This window comes from Mus musculus, chromosome 15 (assembly GCF_000001635.26).
Source record: "Mus musculus strain C57BL/6J chromosome 15, GRCm38.p6 C57BL/6J".
Taxonomy (NCBI): Eukaryota; Metazoa; Chordata; class Mammalia; order Rodentia; family Muridae; genus Mus; species Mus musculus.
In genome coordinates, this window is record NC_000081.6 from 24,346,101 (window position 1) to 24,365,993 (window position 19,893).

Sequence of the window (19,893 nt, forward strand, 5' to 3'; positions counted from 1 at the left end):
AAATAAGTTTTAATTTGTGCAAATACTGACAGTTTATAAACCATAGCAACTGAAATTCTAATTACATTATTAGGGGATGGGAGCAACAAAACCCATACTATCTGAAGCTCATGAATTTCAGAGTGCACAGAGTGAAAATTGTATACATGTTTAGAATACTATTCTCCAACACTATATTCAAGAAAATGCTTTGTACAATAAACTGCCATAACAAGTTAAAGTTTTTGTCCTGTTGAAATATCGATTTTTAATTTAAATGTATTGCTCTGAGAAATTTCCCTGGTAATTCTCTGCTTCTTTTCCTATCTCTATGAGATATTTTTTGTTGTTATTTTTGCTGCTGTGATAAAAAACATGGACAAAAGTTACTTATGGAAAGCTTTAGTTTGGCTTCTGACTCCCATCATGGCAGCAGAGGCATTACTGAAGCAATCTGTGCAGACCAGTGAGAGAGCACATTCCCTCCAGACTCAGGAAGTGCTTAGATCGATTTAGAGGTAGAAATTAGCTATATAGCCTTAAAATCAACCCTACCCATCTCTTCCTCTCTATAAACTTGCCAAACAGAAACATCTCCTGGAGAAAAGTGCTCAAGTTCCTGAATCTACAGGGGGAAGTTCTCACTCAGATCACTACCTGATCCCAATGATATTAGATGAGATATGAACTGGATATGAATTTTAAGTTTGGAGTGATTTACTTTTACTTTAACATGAGAATCCACAGAGTTGGATAAAAACACTTGAACAGACTTTCTGTCTTAGTGTTTCCATTTCTGTGAAGAGACACCATACACAAGGCAACTTTAAAAAAAAATATTTCTTTTTTTATTAGATATTTTCTTCATTTACATTTCAAATGCTATCCCCGAAGCCCCATATACCCTACACCACCCCTGCTTCCCAACCCATCCACTTCTGCTTCCTGGCCCTGGCATTCCCCTGTACTGGGTCATATGATCTTCCCAAGACCAAGGTCCTCTCCTCCCATTGATGGCCAACTAGGCCATCTTCTGCTACATATGCAATTAGAGACACAGCTCTGGTTGGGCACTGGTTAGTTCATATTGTTGTTCCTCCTATAGGGTCACAGACCCCTTTAGCTCCTTGGGTACTTTCTCTAGCTCCTTCATTAGGAGCCCTGTGTTCCATCAAATAGATGACTGTGAGCATCTACTTCTGTATTTGTCAGGCACTGGCAGAGCCTCTTAGAAGACAGCTATATCAGGGGCCTGTCAGCAAGCTTTTTTTGGCATCCACAATAGTGTCTGGGTTTGATGATTTCATATGGGATGGATCCCTGGGTGGGGCAGTCTCTGGATGGTCCGTCCTTCCCTCTCAGCTCCAAACTTTTTCTCTGTAACTCCTTCTCTTAAAAGGACTAAATTTAGTTGGAGCTGATTTATAGATTCAGAGGTTCAGTCTAATACTATCAAGGTAGGATCATGGTACAGTACAAGCAGGCAGTGTAGGAAGAGTTGAGAGTTCTACATCTTCATCTGAAGGACTCTAGGAGAAGACTGGCTCCCACATGGTTAGGGGCAGGGTCTCATTGCCTGTTCCCACAGTGACACTCTTCCTCCAACAAGGCTACACTTCCTCCAACATTGTCACACATACTCTCTCTAGGCCACACCTCTTAATAGTGCCACTCCCTGAGCCAAGCATATTCAAATCACCTCTCTTTCCTTTTACATTTTATGCCAAGAGTAACTTGTTTACAGTGAATTTGTTCAAACAAAAACAGACATATTTCTCATCATACATTAATCCCACATGGTTAGGGGGAGGGTCTCATTGCCTGTTCCCACAGTGACACTCTTCCTCCAACAAGGCTACACTTCCTCCAACATTGTCACACAAACTTTCTCAAGGCCACACTTCTTAATAGTGCCACTCCCTGAGCCAAGCATATTCAAACCACCTCTCTTATCTTTTACATTTTATGCCAAGGGTAACTTGTTTACAATGAATTTGTTCAAACAAAAATAGACATATTTCTCATCATACATTAATCCTAGAACCAATGGCATGAGAAATTTTAAACTTTTCCTGGACCCTACAGTTGAACATTAGTTGATACTGTCTATGTGAACCTAATGCTGATCTACAAACAGAAAGGTTTCTCTTGTTGTTGTTGTTGTTGTTGTTTTTCTTTTTCCTTTATTCTTGTTTTGTTTGCTTGGTTGGCTTTTTTGAAACAAGGAGTCACTGTATAGTCTGGAACTGCTATGTGGGATTAGGGCAACTTTATATATACAGAGATCTCCTGCCTCCCTGACAAGTTTTGGGATTAAAGCATGCACCATCAAGATATACCCACATTTTTCCTTTACACTTCTTCAATTGTTATAAAAATGGTACTTCTTTCTACTTATGCTTACTATAACAAATACAAATTAAGCAGCATTTTCAATAGCACCTAAGGATTTAGATTCTTCTATGTGTTTATTGTCCATTTGTAATCTATTAAGTTATTGTGTTATTATTTAGACACAAAGCAAGTCTTATTTCTTAAGGGTTTTTTCTTTACATAGAGAATCATAAATGCATGTGTGTGTAGCACTGTTATGGAATATTAATAAAATTATAAGTGAAATGAATACTGTTGTCAAAGTAATAAAATCACAAAGGGAACATTTGGAGGGAGGGAAATTTGTAGGATGTGACAATAAAATGGGCTCTTAATCTTCATGTTAATAACATGGCAGAGTGGTTTGATATTAATTGAATGGCTTTATGTTTCCTCTCACAGGTTTGAAGGACAATATTTTGGCTACAGTTGTCTAATTTATACTTTACTTTTGTTGAAAAAGCAACCACAATTGTGTCATTGGCCAGCAACATGATGATTTATGTTACGTTTTATGTAACAAAACAGATGAAATCATTGCTTTTATCAACTCAAATTATCTGATTCATTTTGTAATTTTTCTTCCTGCAATAATAATTCATCTTTTATTTCTTTTCTGTACTCCATCAGCAAATGGAGTTCCATTTTACTCTGGAAACTAAAGCTATATATGACTTTAAAACTCTGAGCATCCTTGTACACATGAGTAAGCCCTGACTGCAAGTGTCAGGAACCAAGCTAATCAAGATTAATGTATTCATTTAACAGATGGTTACAATGTTATTAAAATGCAAATGATTGGTTTCTTCTAATTGTTCAACATCAGAAACAATTAATCAGATGATTTTTTTCATTTTCTGATAGCTTTGTAGAGTTTACCTCAAGAGACTAACATAAAAGGCAACTATGTAAATTTTTCTCACTGACCTCAAGAGAGACAATCAACTAGAAAGAAATGTGGAATAAAGATTATATATTCATAATGAATGGTAGGAAGAATCCATTTAGTGCTGTAATTTGCTCATGGATTATTTTGCATCCAGTTTAACTGGTCTCCATATAATTACATTTATTAAACATCCACGCCAACATAATGGCATTTGGTGTGCTACTTTAAGTCAAAAAACATGAACTACATATTTGAGGAAATAAAATCATCCACCAGAGGGTTGTATCAGTCCTTGTATAGTTGTAGAAATAATGTGGAAATTAAACTTTACGAATTAAGTAGAACATTTGAGATAATTATGGAGCAATTATTATGTTTGGAAATTATTCCAATGATTTGGAATATATCCCAAACCATGCACATATCTCTAATTTATGGAAGCCATGTAATTGTAAAATATTCTTAATAAGGAAAAAATTCTATATAATTTCTGTTACCATAAGTGCCCTGTCTATTAATCGTGTTTTAAATGTTCTATTTTATACAAGTTTGACATCTAAGGAAATGTGCGCAAGGTTGAGGTATTGCCTTTGCTGGAGCTATCTAATCTTTGTTTAATTCTTTTTTATATAAGACACAATCTAACGCCCTTCCAGTAGGTACCAGCTCCTGGGCATCTTGGGCCCGTAGTCTGAGGACACCCATAGTTCCTCAGAGAACTCTCCACTGGATCTTAGGACCTCCTGTGAATGGAACACAACTTCTGCCAGGAGGCAGATTTCAACGTCAGATATCTGGGCACCTTCCCTGCAAGAGGAGAGCTTGCCTGCAGAGAGTACTCTGACCACTGAAACTCAGGAGAGAGTTAGTCGCCCAGGTCTGCTGATAGAGGCTAACAGAATCACCAGAGGAACAAGCTCTAACCAGAGACAACTATAACAACTAACTACAGAGATTACCAGATGGCAAAAGGCAAATGTAAGAATCTTACTAACAGAAACCAAGACCACTCACCATCATCAGAATGCAGCACTCCCACCCCACCAAGCCCTGCACACCCCAACACACCCGAAAAACTAGACACGGATTTAAAAGTATATCTCATGATGATGGTAGAGGACAACAAGAAGAACTTTAATAACTCACTTAAAGAAATACAGGAGAACACTGCTAAAGAGTTACAAGTCCTTAAAGATAAACATGAAAACACAACCAAACAGGTAGAAGTCCTTAAAGAAAAAAGGAAAACACATCCAAACAGGTGATGGAAATGAACAAAACCATACTAGACCTAAAAAGGGAAGTAGACACAATAAAGAAAACTCAATGTGAGGCAACACTGGAGATAGAAACCCTACAAAAGAAATTTGGAACTATAGATTCGAGTATCAGTAACAGAATACAAGAGATGGAAGAGAGAATATCAGGTGCAGAAGATTCCATAGAGAACATCGGCACAACAATCAAAGAAAATGGAAAATGCAAAAAGATCCTAACTAAAAACATCCAGGTATTCCAGGACACAATGAGAAGACCAAACCTACTCCAAATAGACTGGACCAGAAAAGAAATTCCTCCCGACACATGATAATCAGAACAACAAATGCACGAAATAAAGATAGAATACTAAAAGCCGTAAGGGAAAAAGTTCAAGTAACTTATAAAGGCAAGCCAATCAGAATTACACCAGAATTTTCACCAGAGACTATGAAAGCCAGAAGATCCTAGACAGATGTTATACAGACACTAAGAGAACACAAATGCTAGCCCAGGCTACTATACGCAGCCAAACTTATAATTACCATAGATGGAGAAACCAAAGTATTCCACGACAAAACCAAATTCACACAATATCTTTCCATGAATCCAGCCCTTCAAATGATAATAACAGGCAAAACCCAATACAAGGACAGAAACCAAGCCCTAGAAAAAGCAAGAAAGTAATCCTTCAACAAACCTAAAAGAAGACAGCCACAAGAACAGAATGCCAACTCTAACAATAAAAATAACAGGAAGCAACAATGACTTTTCCTTAATATCTCTTAATATCAATGGACTCAATTCCCCAATAAAAAGACATAGACTAACAGACTGGCTACACAAACAGGACCCAACATTTTGCTGTTTACAGGAAACACATCTCAGGGAAAAAGACAGACACTACCTCAGAGTGAAAGGCTGGAAAACAAATTTCCAAGCAAATGGTCTGAAGGAACAAGCTGGAGTAGCCATTCTAATATCGAATAAAATCGACTTCCAACCCAAAGTTATCAAAAAAGACAAGAAGAGACACTTCATAGTGACCCTAAAAATTCCAAAGGAGAACTCCTAAACCTGATAAACAGCTTCAGTGAAGTAGCTGCATATAAAATTAAGTCAAACAAGTCAATGGTCTTTCACTACACAAAGAATAAACAGGCTGGGAAAGAAATTAGGGAAACAACACCCTTCTCAATAGTCACAAATAATATAAAATATCTTGGCGTGACTTAAACTAAGGAAGTGAAAGATCTGTATGATAAAAACTTCAAGTCTCTGAAGAAAGAAATTAAAGAAGATCTCAGAAGATGGAAAGATCTCCCATGCTCATGGATTGGCAGGATCAACATTGTAAAAATGGCTATCTTGCCAAAAGCAATCTACAGATTCAATGCAATCCCCATCAAAATTTCAACTCAATTCTTCAATGAATTAGAAAGGAGAATCTGCAAATTCATCTGGAATAACAAAAATCCTAGGATAGCAAAAACTCTTCTCAAGGATAAAAGAACCTCTGGTGGAATCACCATGCCTGACCTAAAGCTACAGACAATTGTGATAAAAACTGCATGGTACTGGTATAGCGACAGACAAGTAGATCAATGGAATAGACTTGAAGACCCAGAAATGAACCCACACACCTATGGTCACTTGATCTTTGACAAGGGAGCTAAAACCATCCAATGGAAAAAAGACAGCATTTTCAACAAATGGTGCTGGCACAACTGGTGGTTATCATGTAGAAGAATGCGAATTGATCCATTCCTATCTCCTTATACTAAGGTAAAATCTAAGTGGATTAAGGAGCTCCACATAAAACCAGAGACACTCTAACTTATAAAGGAGAAAGTGTGGAAAAGCCTCGAAGATATGGGCACAGGGGAAAAATTCCTGAATAGAACTGCAATGGCTTGTGCTGTAGGATCGAGAATTGACAAATGGGACCTCATGAAACTGCAAAGCTTCTGTAAGGCAAAAGACACCGTCAATAAGACAAAAAGACCACCAACGGATTGGGAAAGGATCTTTACCTATCCTAAATCAGGGGACTATTATCCAATATATATAAAGAACTCAGGATGGTGGACTTCAAAAAATCAAATAACCGCATTAAAAAATGGGGCTCAGAGCTAAACAAAGAATTCTCACCTAAGGAATACAGAATGGCTGAGAAGCACCTGAAAAAAATGTTCAGCATCCTTAATCATCAGGGAAATGCAAATCAAAACAACCCTGATGTTCCATCTCACACCAGTCAGAATGGCTAAGATCAAAAACTCAGGTGACAGCAGATGCTGGCAAGGATGTGGAGAAAGAAGAACACTCCTCCATTGTTGGTGGGATTGCAAGCTTGTACAACCACTCTGGAAATCAGTCTGGCGGTTCCTCAGAAAATTGGACATAGTACTATTGGATGATCCTGCAATACCTCTCCTGGGCATTTATCCAGAAGATGTTCCAACGGGAAGAAAGACACATGCTCCACTATGTTAATATCAGCCTTATTTGTAATAGCCAGAAGCTGGAAAGAACCCAGATGCCCTCAACAGAGGAACAGATACAAAAATGTGGTACATTTACACAATGGAGTACTACTCAGCTAATAAAAAGAATGAATTTATGAAATTCCTAGGCAAATGGATGGACCTGGAGGGCATCATCCTGAGTGAGGTAACCCAATCACAAAAGAACTCAAATGATATGTACTCACTGATAAGTGGATATTAGCCCAGAATATTAGAATTCCCAAGATATAAGATACAATTTGCGAAACACATGAAACTCAAGAAGAATGAAGACCAAAGTGTGGATACTTTGCCCCTTTTTAGAATTGGGAACAAAACACCCGTGGAAGGAATTGCAGAGACAAAGTTTGGAGCTGCGACAGAAGGATGGACCATCTAGAGACTGCCTTATCCAGGGACCCATCCCATTATCAGCCTCTGAATGCTGATACCATTGCATACACTAGCAAGATTTTATCGAAAGGACCCTGATACAGTTGTCTCTTGTGAGACTATGCCGGGGCCTAGCAAACACAGAAGTGAATGTTCAGAGTCAGCTATTGGATGGATCACAGGACCCCCAATGAAGGAGCTAGAGAAAGTACCCAAGGAGCTAAAGGGATCTGCAACCCTATAGGTGATGAACTAACCAGTACCCCGGAGTTTGTCTCTCTAGCTGCATATGTATCAAAAGATGGCCTAGTTGGCCATCAGTGGAGAGAGTGGCCCATTGGTTGTGCAAACTTCATATGCCTCAGTACAGGGGAATACCAGGGCCAAGAATTGGGAGTGGGTAGGTGGGGGATTTGGGGGGGGGTATGGGGAACTTTTGGGATAGCACTGGACATGTAAATGAGGAAAATACCTAAAAAAAAAAAAGACACAATCTCACTATATAATTCAAGCCTGTATTAAATCGACCCCATACAGCACCCTCCAGATTTAATGTTACTGCTGGCCCACTCACAGTTTTCATTTGCTTGCTTGCTTGTCTGTTTGATTTTGTTTTGTGTGTTTTTATTTTATGGGGTAGTCAATAAAGGAGAGCATATATTTTGAGAGTCAATAAAGGAGAGCTCATATGTGGCTGTTCCATATCATGGTCTTTTCTTCCTTAACCATTCCAGAGACAAATAACAGACCACTAGAAACAAGTCTTCAGGGAAAGAAATGTCTGTAGTTCTAACCTGTCAAGACTAATCCTATCAACATTGCCTCCTATACCTCCCAGAAAAGCATAAGGTTGATACATTTTCCTAGCACTTTCTTTGAGGATAAACCGTTTCCTCTGGCCATAGAATTTTCAATGTTCCCCATTCTCTTCAAGTCCACACTAGAGCATCTTTTCCACGGCAGTTGTTCTTGCCACAGGCTAGTAAGATCAACTTCCTTGGTCCACTGGAGGTGTGTTTCTGTTTCTATTGGTTTGTAGGCGTTGTTATATGAATGCTCACCTGTGTTTCTGCATAGGTGTGCTCCTATTTGTGGAGGTTAGAGGAAAGATGTCAACATCTCCTTTTTTTCCTTTTTTGAGGCAGGGTTCTGGTGCCAGTGATCCACCTGTCCCTGACTTTCCAATTCTAGCGTTAAAAGGGCACACACAGCCATGTCTGCTTTTTTTCCACATGAATTCTAGGAAACTTACTGACTGAGCCTTCTCCATAGTGCTTGCAAGTATATTGTTTTGAAAGGCCCTAGGGGCTTTGGCCAGCCTTACACCCACCCACCTCAGGTCAAGGCTAGACCAAGATCTATTTTCCATCCACAGGAACATTTTTGAGTAAAAAAAAAAAAAAATCTCAGAATATAGTGATAGTTACATGACTCTCTGGAAAGTGCCAGGTAGAATTCAAATGTATGTCATGCTTGCTAACCAATAGATTTAAAGGTCAATATGCTTAGCCAGTAAATTTGAACTCTAACCTTGCTGATGTAATCTGTGCCCCTAAAAAGTATAAAAACTGCTTGTAATAGACATTCAGGATTGCCTTCTTGGTAACTCTCCTAGAGGGACTAATTGAAGGTGGACTCAGATTTGCTGGAAAATAAACCTTGCTTTTGCATAGATCTGCATCTCTCACTCAGGGGCATCTCAAAGTAAGTACCACTGACTGAAGGTTGGGGACTTACAGTTTCATATATATATATATATATATATATATATATATATATATATATATATATATATATATATATATATATATCATTCATTCATACACACACACACACACACACACGTATAGGTCACATTTCCCTCATCCTTCTGAACATATTCCCTATCAAACTTCATGCCTTACCTTTATAACCTAAGTTAGCTTAGTACTGCCCATATGTGCACAATGTCAAGCCAATCAATATTACAAAATAGGTCAGTTATATATTTCCAGGTTCGACTCCTTATCAAGGGGTTCTTGGTAATTTATAGTTGCTAGAGAAGAGAGAGAGATGTGTGTGTGTGTGTGTGTGTGTGTGTATGTGTGTGTGTGTGTGTGTGATCATGTGTATGATTCCATACTATAGTGGATGGCTCTTCCACATTTAAAATCATTCTGTGATAATGTGTTCCTTGAGCAACATTAGGAAAGAAAGGACTGTGTGAGAAGTAATGGTGCGAAATGTGTGTAGACTGGCTTCTACGGTAGGGTAAATTTTGCTACTAAAGATTTCAAAATTTAGACATTGTCAGGGCAGACACCTTGAGAAAAGGACTAACAGTGTGAAGAAATAGCAATTTAAGCTCCCTTAAGTATGACGTTATCTGACATGTTCTAAGATGAGCAGATGGTCTACAGAAACAAGTGTAGGGTCAATATGGCAAGCAGTAGGGGACAACAGACTGGGAGAATATAAAGGATTTGAAAGTCCTTATAATTGACCATGCCATTTATATGGGAAAAAAACTGAAAAATTGAGAATATAACAGAGAGTTAATATTAAAAGATTTAGTGCTATATTAAAGCATAAATAAACTGTGGCAGGAAGCCATCATTGTAATGAAAACTCTCTTTACAATTTTATAAGATTTATAAGATTAATCCACATTATTGATGATGATGGTTCTCACAAGAATAACAAAATTTAGATCAAGATTTATGCTCCTCTAATTAGAGTTTGAAATCATAGTATTAGATACATTAATTCTTTCATGAAGAACCAGTTTCTTGAATGACCTCTTGTATGTGTTGTCTTCATTTCTATTAATCAGAAGGAAAATACATAATTGAATATGCATATTTATTGAATACATATTCTGTATAGGAGGGGGAATGAAGAGAGGTAGCTTGACATCTACAGATTTGAACACACATCTATAGCCATGCTAGAAAAGGGAGAAGAGGTACAGGCAAAGCCACACACTCTGGGTCTCAAAGTCAGTGTTCCCTGAAGGGTGAAAGGACATTTATTCAAAGTGACTGTTCCAATTTGAAGCTCACTCATGAACCAAGCCAATGTGTTTGAAAATCATATGTAAAAGTTTGTTCCATCCCAAATCTTTTTAAAAAAGTTTTGTCTTGCTTGGAAGTGGGGAGAGAGAGAGGCAGAGAGATCTCAGAGTTCAAGGCCAGCCTTGCCTACAGACTGAGTTCAAGAAAGCCTGAGGGGAAGGGAAGGGAAGGGAAGGGAAGGGAAGGGAAGGGAAGGGAAGGGAAGGGGAGGGGAGGGGAGGGGAGGGGAGGGGAGGGGAGGGGAGGGGAGGGGAGAGGAGAGGAGAGGAGAGGAGAGGAGAGGAGAGGAGAGGAGAGGAGAGGAGAGGAGAGGAGAGGAGAGGAGAGGAGAGGAGAGGAGAGGAGAGGAGAGGAGAGGAGAGGAGAAAATGTCTGAATTATATAGGAAGAAACCAGTGGGGGAAGAGGCTGGAAAATTCAGGCTGGAGGCAGGGTATGCCAGGTAGGGACTGGGGAATGCTGGGAGAACCAGGAATCCAGGTGTTTTTTGGTATGGAAAATATAAACTTCAATAAACTTCAATCTTTTGTCCCCAGGGGCTGTGAAACCAAATGAGGTGGTATGATTCAGTCCCACACGACTGATTTGCACACACGACTGAGAAGTTCTAGTCACTGTTGTTGTTTTGTTTTGTTTTGTTGTTTGTTTGTTTGTTTTTTGATGGTTTGATTTTGGGGTTTGGTTTGGTTTGGTTTGGTTTGGTTTGGTTTGGTTTGGTTTGGTTTGGTTTGGTTTGGTTGAGACAGGGTTTCTCTGTGTAGCCCTGGTTGTCCAAGCACTTGTCCTGTAGACCAGGCTATCCTCAAACTCATCTCTGACTTCCAGAGTCAAAGAAGAACAAACTAAGAACAAAGGCATGCACCACCACCACCACCACCACTACCACCACCACCCAGCAGCTTTTGCATGCAAGGCTATTGGCAAAGAAGGAAGCTAAGGAGCATAAGAAGTACCAGAAAATGGGTTGTGGGGGTCCATGGGCTACAGCAACACCACCGACAACCCCTTTGGAGACAACAACTTGCTGGGCACCTTTATGTTGAAGATGGCCTTGGAGGATCCGGGAGGAAAACCAGTTGGAGCTGCAAAAGGTCAAACAGTTGGCTGCAGCTAGAGCAGGAATGGAAGAAAGCCCTGCAGGAGCAGGAGCTGGCGATGCTGCAGAGGGAGAAGGAAGCAGAACACTTTAAGACCAGGGAGGAGGAGGAGGACAGCTTCCACTTGCAGCAGACCAAGCTTTGCTCCAAGATCTGAATCCGAGATGGGCAGGCCAAGCCCATGGACCTGCTGGCAGAGGATGACTTTGACCTGGCGATGGAGATGAACAAACCCTATGCCTTCCTCAACAGCCTCACAGTGCAGACATGGAGTACCTGTTAGAGGACATCCAGGTATCCATGGAACTGGAGCAGGGCAAGAACCTGGAATACTTGCAAGACGTGACAACCATCATAGAGAAGAGATCACCAAGCTCTGCAGGCTGGAAGCCTCTGGCAAGGGCCCAGACAAGCGTCGTGAGGCGGTCAATGCCTTGGTCAGCTCCAATGTGCAGTCAGTGTTCAAGGGAAAGACTTATAACCAGCTAGAGGGCATCAAGGGCAAGATTCGTGCCGCCATCTTGAAATAGGCTACTGGGAGAGCCTGCTGCAATAGTTGCTTGCACACATCGCCAGGGCCAGGCTCCATGAGTACCACCAAGGTGTTCTTAGACAGAAACTGTTCCAACTGAAGCAGGAAATGGGTGTGGCAAGAGAGCCTCTCTTCCCCATCCTCAAGCCAGAGCCCAAGGCCACCCACAGCCCCGAACATGAGGAGAGCCCCCCACCCCAGCTCCGGGACTTCAGTAAACACAGGGGACCTGAAGAGGCCACAGCACCAGTGGATGCAGAGGCCGGGTTGGGGGAGGAGGGGCCACTGGCGAGGCAGCACTGATGGAGGAGGACCTGATCCAGCAGAGTTTGTCCAATTACGCCTCAAACCACTATAGCCCATGGCTGCTGACAGCGCACAAGCTGCCTGTGGACTGCACATGTGCTGGAGACGAATGAGGACAGCTGCATTCTGGCATGCAGCTGTCTGTCTCCCCAGCAGCTTCAGGCTCCGGGTGATGCTGAGGACATCTTCTTCTGGCCTGCAAGGGAGAGCATGTGGCAGGCAGTACAGCATGAAGATGCCACTGGCTGGCCACGCCTACCAGTCACACAAGACATCCACGTGCACATGGGCTCAGAGTGGAATAAATAAAACCAGACACATTACGACTCGGGCAACTGTCTGCCCAAGATTGTGCAGGGCTACAAATTCAGCATCTTCTAGCCAGACCTCATCTGTAAGCATGTCATGCCCAAGTACCTTCTGGAGGCTATCCTCTGCTACATATGGGGCTGGAAGCATGGGTCCCTCCATGCGTACTCTGGTTGGTGGTCTAGTCTCTGAGAGCTCTGGGGATTCCGGTTGTTTGATATTATTGTTCTTCCTATGGGGCTCCAAACCTCTTCAGCTCCTTGGGTACTTTCTCTAGCTTCTCTATTGGGGACCCCATGCTCAGTCCAAAGTTTGGGTGCAAGCATCCACCTCTGTATTTGTCAGGCACTGGCAGAGCCTCTCAGGAGACAGCTATATTTTTTACACTACAGATTTTACCCCCCCACACACACACCCTCCGACTGTTCTACATCCCATACCTCATCCCCAACCCTCCCATCTCCACGAAGATGTCCCCACTCCACACAACCCCCCACTGCACCTGACCTCCAAACCTGGGGCTTTCACTCTATAGAGGGTTAGGTGCATCTTCTCTGACTGAAACAAGTCCTGGCAGTCCTCTGCTCTATGTGTGTTTGGGCCTCATATCAGTTGGTGTATGCCACCTTTTTGGTGGTCCAGTGTCTGAGAGATCTTGGGGCTTCAGGTTAACTGAAACTGCTGGTCCTCCTACAGGGTTGCCCTCCTCCTCAGCTTCTTTCTGCCTCTCTGTAATTCAATCACAAGGTTCAGCTGCTTCTGTCCATTGGTGGGGTGCAAAATCTGCATCTGACTCTTACAGCTTCTTGTTGGGTCTTCCTGAGGGCAGTCATGATAGATCCCTTTTTGTGAGCTCTCCATAGCCTTAGTAATAGTGACATGCCTTGGGACCTCACCTTGAGCTGGATTCCATGAGCTGGATTTTGAGTCTGTCACTGGACTTTCTTCTCCTTAGGCTCTGCTCAATTTCCATCCCTACAGTTCTTTCAGACAGGAACAATTATGGGCCAGAGTTGTGACTATGGGATGGCAACCCTATCCCTTACTTGATGCCGTCTTCCTGCTGGAGGTGAGCTCTATAAGTTCCCTCTCCCTGTTGTCTGGCATTACATCTAATGTCCCTCCCTTTGAGTCCTGAGAGTCTCTCACCTCCCAGGTCTCTTGTGCATTCTGGACGGTCCCCACAACCTCCTTTCTCTGGAGGTTGCCTGTCTCCATTCTTTCTGCAGGCCCTCAGTGCTTCAGAGCTTTTCCCTCAACCATCTGATCCAGATCAGATTTCCCTTTCTCCACCTCCTTCCACTTTCCCTCTCAGGTCTCTCCCAACCTCTCCAATTGTGATTCCTTTCTTCTCCTTCCCAAGTGGATCTGAGGCATCATCATTTGGGCCCTTCAGCTTGTTGACCTTTTTGAGTTCTGTAGACTGTGTCTTTGGTACTCTGTACTTATTTTTATTTATTTAGTTAGTTATTTATTTGCTAATATCCACTTATTAGTGAATACATACTATGTATGTCATTTTGGGTCTGAGTTACCTCACTCAGAATATTTTCTAGTCCCACCCATTTGCCTACAAAACTCAGGAAGTCCTCATTCTTAATAGCTGAGTATTATTCCACTGTTAAATGATCTACATGTTCTGTATCTCTTCTTTTATTGTGGGACATCTTGGTTGTTTCCAGCTCCTGGCTATCACAAATAAGGCCACTGTGAACATAGTGGAACAAGTGCTCCTGTGGCATGGTGGGGCATCTTTTGGGTATATTCCCAAGAGTGGTATTGCTAAGTCTTCAGTTGATCTATTACCAATTTTCTGAGGAACCTCCAGATTGATTTCCAGAGTAGTTGTACCCGTTTGCAATCTCACCAGCAAGGGAAGAGTGTTCCTCTTTCTCTACATCCTCTCCAACATGTGTTGTCACCTGAGGTTCTGATCTTAACCATTCTGACTGGTGTAAGGTGAAATCTCAGGGTCATTTTGATTTGCATTTTTCTAATCACTAAGGACTTTGGGCATTTCTTTAGGTGCTTCTCCACCATTGGGGAGGACTCTGTTGTGAATTCTCAGTTTAGTTCTATACCCCATTTTTTGATTGGATTGTTTGGTTTTTAGGTGGTTAGCTTCTTAAGTTATTTTGGATGTTAGCCTTCTATCAGATGTGGGGTTAATGAAGATTTTTTTCCCCAATCTGAAGGTTGCAGATTAGTTCTATTAACTAAGTCCTTTGCCTTTCAGAAGCTTCCCAGTTTCATGAGGTCCCATTTATCAATTCTTGATCTTAGAGCATGAGCCATTGGAGTTCTGTTTATGAAATCCCCACGCTGTGCCAATGAGTTCAAGGCTCTTCACACTTTCTCTTCTATTAGATCATTGTATCTGGTTTTATGTTGAGGTCCTTGATCCACTTGGACTTGAGCTTTGTGCAAAGTGACAAATATGGATCTATTTTCATTTTTCTACATACAGACAGCCAGTTAGACCTGCAGCATTTATTGAAGATTCTTTCTTTTTTCCATTTTATATTTTTGGCTTCTTTGACAAAGATCAGGTATCTAAGTTTTTGGCTTTATTTCTGGGTCGGTCTTCAATTCTATTCCATTAATCAACATGTCTGTCTCTATACCGGTACCATGAAGTTTTTATCACTATTGCTCTGTAGTAAAGCTGGAGGTCATGGATGGTGTTCCCTCAGCCATTCTTTTATTGTTAAGAATTGTTGTCACTATTCTGTTTTGTTTGTTTGTTTGTTTGTTTGTTGTTTGTTCGTTTTGTTTTGCCTTTCAAGATGAATTTAAGAACTGCTCTTTCCATGTCTTTGGAGAAATGTGTTGAGATTTTGATGGGGACTGCATTGAATCTGTAGATTGCTTTTAGCAGAATGGCCAATTTTAGTATATTAATTCTGCCAATCCATGAGCACGGGAGATCTCTCCATTTCTGAGATCTTCTGTGATTTCTTTCTTGAGAGACTTGAAGTTATTTTCATACAGGTCTTTCACTTGTTTGGTTAGTGTTACACCAAGATATTTTATATTATTTGTATCTATTGTTAAGGAAATTGTTTTTCTAATTTCTTTCTCAGCCTGTTTATCATTTGTATAAAAGAAGGCTACTGATTTATTTGAGTTAATCTTATATCCCACCACTTTGCTGAAGTAGTTTATCAGCTGGAGAGTTTCTCTGGTAGAATTTTTTGGGTCAGTTATGTATATTATCATATCATCTGCAAACAGTGATACCTTTATTTCTTCTTTGCCAATTTTTATTCCTTTAGTCTCTTTTTGTTGTCTTAATGTTCTATCTAGTACTTGGAGTACTATATTGAATAGCTATGGGGAGAGTGGCCATCCTTGTCTTGTCCCTGATTTTAGTGTGATTGCTTCAAGAATATCTTCATTTAATTTGATATTGGCTGTTGGTTTGCTGTAAATTGCTTTTATTATGTTTACGTATGGGCCTTAAATTCCTGATCTCTCCAATACTTTTGACATAAAGGAGAATTGTATTTCGTCAAATGCTTTTTCTTCATCTAAGGAGATGATTATGTAATTTTTTCTTTGAGTTTGTTTATCTAGTGGGATGAAGCCTACTTGATTGTGGTGAATGTTGGTTTTGGTGTGTTCTTGGATTCAGTTTGCAAGAATTTTATTAAATATCATTGCATAGATATTCATAAATGAAATTGGTCTGAAGTTCTATTTCTTTGGTTGAGTCCTTGTGTGGTTTAGAGATCAGAGTAATTGTGTCTTCATAGAATGAAGTAGTATTCCTTCTGTTTCTGTTTTATGGAATAGTTTGAGGAATATTGGGATCAGATCTTATTTCAAGGTCTGGTAGAACTCTGCACTAAATCCATCTGGCCCTGGACTTTTTTGGTTGGGAAGTTTTTAATGACTTCTATTTCCATATGGGATTTGGGCCTTTTTAGATAGTTTGCTTGCTCTTGATTTAACATTGGTATGTGGTATCTGTCTAGAAAACCATCCATTTCACCTAAATTTTTCAGTTTTGTTGAGTATTGGGTTTTGAAGTAGGATCTGATGATTTCTTGAATTTCCTCCATTTCTGTTGTTATGCCTCTCTCTTCATTTCTGATTTTGTTAATTGACACTGCCTCTGGGCCCTTTAGTTAGTTTGGCTTGGGGTTTATCTATCTTGTTGATTCTCTTATAAAACATCTTTTGGTCTTGTTGATTCTTTGTATGTTCTCTTTGTTTCTATTTGGTTGATTTTGCCCCTGAGTTTGACTATTTCCTGCAGTCTACGCTTCTTGTGTGTGTTTGCTTCTTTTTGTTCTAGAGCTCTCAGGAGTGCTGTCAAGTTGTTAGTGTAAGATCTCTCCAGTTTCTTTACCAGGGCACTTAGTGCTGTGAATTTTCCTCTTAGCACTGATTTCATTGTGTCCCATAGGTTTGGGCATGATGTGTCAGCATTTTCATAAATTCCAGGAAGTCTTTAATCCATTTCTTTCTTTCTTCCCTGAACAAGTTATCACTGAGTAGAGAGTTGTTCAGTTTCCACTTGTATGTGGGCGTTCTGTTGTTTGTGCTGCTACTGAAGAACAGCCTTGAGCCATGGTGATCAGAGAGGATGTACTCAATCACTTTTTAAAGATTTTTTTCCAAGAAAAGATTTTTTTTTTTATTTTGCAAAGAGTGGAAGAAGTGATATGACCTTTTTAGATTCTGTACTGATTGACCTTCATTAAAAATGTCAAGCTGTGAATTCAAATATTTAAATAGCGGAGAATCTTGCAGTAACTAGACATAAAAGTATTGAAAGTTAAGATAAAAGGAAAATGTAGACCTTCAAGTACAAAACAATACATTCACAAAGTACTGAAAATAAAACAATAAAATTAAGAATAAGCATGCTATAGTGGACTGAAATTTCTATTCATTTATCACAAAACCTTGTGTAATAAAGACATAAAAGCCTAAAGTTTCGTTAACAAATAATTTTGATTACACGTTCTCAAATGATTCAATCTTTTTTTTTAAAGCTAGTGATTATGACAATGTTTAATTTCTATGGGTATGTATAGGTGTATGTTCCTGTGTGTGTGTGTGTGTGTGTGTGTGTGTGTGTGTGTGTGTGTGTGTTCATGAGGGGGGGGGATATGTACGTGTGTGTCCCTTTGTGTTCCTGTGTGTGTATATATAAGAGAGAGGCAGAGCGACAGAGAAATTGCAAGTGTGGGGGTTTGTGCATGGTTTTTGATGCATGTGTGCTTACAAGGGTATGGAGACCAGAGGACAATCCCAGTTATCATCCTTAACCAAACCATCCTTATCATTTGAGACAGAGTTTCTCATTAGCCTGAAGCTCACTGGTGACTGTAGGCTTGAAGGTGAGTTCCTGACTCCTTACTACTGCTACTGCCCTTGTGCAACATTAAGTCTGGAATGTGTACATAGCTTCTAGAAATCTAACTCCAGACTTAATTATTGTCTGAACTACCTGTATTTTGGGAACTGATCAGCACAAATTTGAAATAAAATTGTATTCTATTTGTAAAATGTCATATTATAAATGTATTATAAATACACTAACCAAATTATGAACATTCTTAAGATTTTAATGTGAAAAATGTACTTGTCCTTTGGAAATATATGCACTGAATACATCTGACTTTGTGTCAATTTTATTTCTTATTGCTGCCTATCTGATAAGGTGTCTTTTCTTAAGTTGTAAGCCACTTTCAAGTTATACCTATCTTTTAGATCTTTCTTCATCTACATGAAAAAGAGGCATCATAAATCTCTTAAACATGAAAGTAGCTGGCTGTGGAGTTGCAAAGGATAATCTCCTCTTATTAGGTAGTATAATCCCCATAGGAACATGTATTCCCGGAGTAATTATAGCAAAATTGTAAATATGTATATATGCTAAAAAACAAAGGATAATATTTGAAATGTAAATAAGGAAAATATCTAATAAAAAGTAAAGGACAACACTTAATTGTTGTTAAAGTTTCAGAGGCCTTAAATACACAGTGGGTAAACAAATAAGTTGTGACTTCAGATATAAAATATTAAAATAGAAATGAAAATGTATGTTTTAATGCATATATGAATATATGGTATGTTTAACCCACTACACATACACCTCAATGCAAACCTTATTCTCTAAAGCCTAAGAGAGTTTTATAAAATAAAGCAATATGCAAAGTATAGCCAATTTCAACACCTATGAACATAATGCAATATTCATCTTTTAATTTGTTACTTTTTTATCTTAAAATATCCATACAAGAAACAATTATTTATATGCTTGGTTACCCACTGCTGTATTTAATAATCTTTAGATTATTAGGAGTTTAATCAATTTATGTTTCATGGAAATATCACATGATATTGATTTTTTTTCTATGGAATTATTTATCATCTATTATTTTCCATTTGAAGCATAATTTTAAAAACTCAAGTGCTTAATATCCATTAAAATAGGACAAATGGTTGGGGTGGAGTGTTAGGTGGTTAAAAGATGCTTGGTCTTGTTGGAATAGGTGTGACCTTGTTGGGAGAGGCATGTCACTGTATAGGTGAGCTTTGAGGACCCTTAGTGCTCAAGCTCCACCCAGTACAGAAGAATCAGTCTTCTCCTGGGTGCCTTCTGCTCAAGATGTAGAGCTCTAAGCTCCTTCTTCAGCACTTTATCAGCCTGGATGCTACCTTCTCCCCTCCATGATGATTATGGACTGAGCCTCTGAAACTGTAAGCCAACAATTAAGTGTTGTCCTTTATAAAAGTTGCCTTGGTCATGGTGTCTGTTCACATCAATAAAACCCTAAGACATCAGGTATGAAAGAAGGGATGGGTATAGGAGGAGTTAAGAAGGAGTAAATGTGACCACATCACATTGTATTAAATTCTGAAAGAATTAATAAAAACACCTCATTAATTAAATTACTGTCACTGAGTTTTAGAGATAAAGTCCTCTCAAAGATATATTATTTTTTATTCTAACACATTTTAATAGTTAAGGTAAGTGATACTTTATCAACCAAAAAATATAGGTATAATTATAAAGTAACATATATGAAATATACAAATGAAATTCCTAAAAACAATACTTTCATTATGCTCATATTATCACTGATGTCAAACACACACACACACACACACACACACACACACACATACACACACACACAGTGCTAAATTAGGATGTACCAAATATAAATGATTTTAAGGA

The 19,893-nt window shown here is 39.5% G+C and overlaps 1 pseudogene; it reads left to right on the top strand.

The window, feature by feature from the left end:
- Gm36147 overlaps positions 1-17,721 on the top strand; it is a 79,901-nt pseudogene extending 62,180 nt beyond the window's left edge.
- Positions 17,722-19,893: the final 2,172 nt, after the last annotated feature.